The 1,423-nt window shown below is 36.7% G+C and overlaps 1 pseudogene; it reads right to left on the minus strand.

Annotated features, from left to right (window-relative positions):
* The window catches only part of LOC105555459, a 34,869-nt pseudogene that overhangs the window by 8,989 nt on the left and 24,457 nt on the right, over nt 1–1,423 (minus strand).

The raw sequence follows: 1,423 nt of genomic DNA on the forward strand, positions 1-1,423 counted from the left end.
TTAATGATGGAGTCTTGCTCTGTCACCCAGGCTGAAGTGCAGTGCCGCCATCTCAGCTCACTGCAACCTCAGCCTCCCAGGTTCAAGACATTCTCCTGCCTCAGCCTCCACAGTAACTGGGATTACAGGTGCCTACCACCACACCCAGCTAGTTTTTGTATTTTTAGTAGAGACAAGGGTTTCACCATGTTGACCAAGCTGGTCTTTAACTCCTGACCTCAAGTGATCCACCCTCCTTGGACTCCCAAAGTGTTGGGATTACAGGCATGAGCCACTGTGCCTGGCCAGCTTCTCTCTTTTTACAAAGACATGCATGTATTCCTAGGTCACAAATTCATAGACTACAGGACAAAATTGTCCAAGAATGCCAAATATTACAAGTAGAACAATGCTATAAGGAAATAAAACTTTGTGAATAGGGATTATTTTAAACTCCCAAGTATAATGATTCAAGTTCACAAAGGCTAAGAGAAGGGATTCTATAATGAAATACACTTCCCAATAAACCTATAGGCTTTTAAATTGTGGTCTCTTATAAAATGGGCAAAATATTACCTATCATAATTATACAACTACTCCTTAGGAGTCACTTAATAATCATACAATATTTCAATTAGATGATATATATTTTCTTCTTATGAATTAGGTCAAGAGCTGTTGGACATTATTCAATAACATATTTGTGATTCGTCATCTAACAGGTCGGAATTCAAGTTCAAAGAAAAAAATCACCTTTTCCCGGTTAACCATCATCCTTGCATAGTATGAGTCCTTAGTGATATTCATCAATACGATCCCTCAAAAAGGCTCTGCGATTTTGTGGTTATATAATGTAAGTATGTTTTCTATACAGATTTTTAAAATCCAATTATATAGTAAATAATCAGTGTGCCTAAAGAATAACTACTAGTAAAATCATGCATTTAAGCCCATTATTTACAAAATTAAGAAAACTAGTATGAATGGACAGATGCTCCAAATATCCTAAAGTCAAAAGTATTTCTAAAGGTTGATAAAAAGGATTAATATTTCATATCAAAAGTCTAAAACTAAAAATTGTCATTAGCATTTTGTGATAAAAAGTCAATGTAATCAAAGATTATCCTTAAAATGAAGCAGGATGAGGGCACGCAGTAATTAACTGCCTTCCTTGCACACCTCCAGAGAATTTCAACTTTGCCCTAGGAATGCATGTGTATGGGAGACAGAGACAGAGTGACAGACAGAGAGAGAGAGGAGAGACTGTATCACTCACCTCTGTGTCTCTGAACTTATCTTCATAATCCAATCTGTCCTTCTCTACAGCCGTCAGTTTCAACTTCAAGTTAGATATTTCAGCCATCAGATCCAACTTCTGAGTTTCTGAGAATGTCCTACCTAGAAGCTCCTATTGGAATTTAAAAGATACATTCAATAATTCTGG

This window comes from Mandrillus leucophaeus, unplaced genomic scaffold (assembly GCF_000951045.1).
Source record: "Mandrillus leucophaeus isolate KB7577 unplaced genomic scaffold, Mleu.le_1.0 Scaffold686, whole genome shotgun sequence".
NCBI lineage: Eukaryota > Metazoa > Chordata > Mammalia > Primates > Cercopithecidae > Mandrillus > Mandrillus leucophaeus.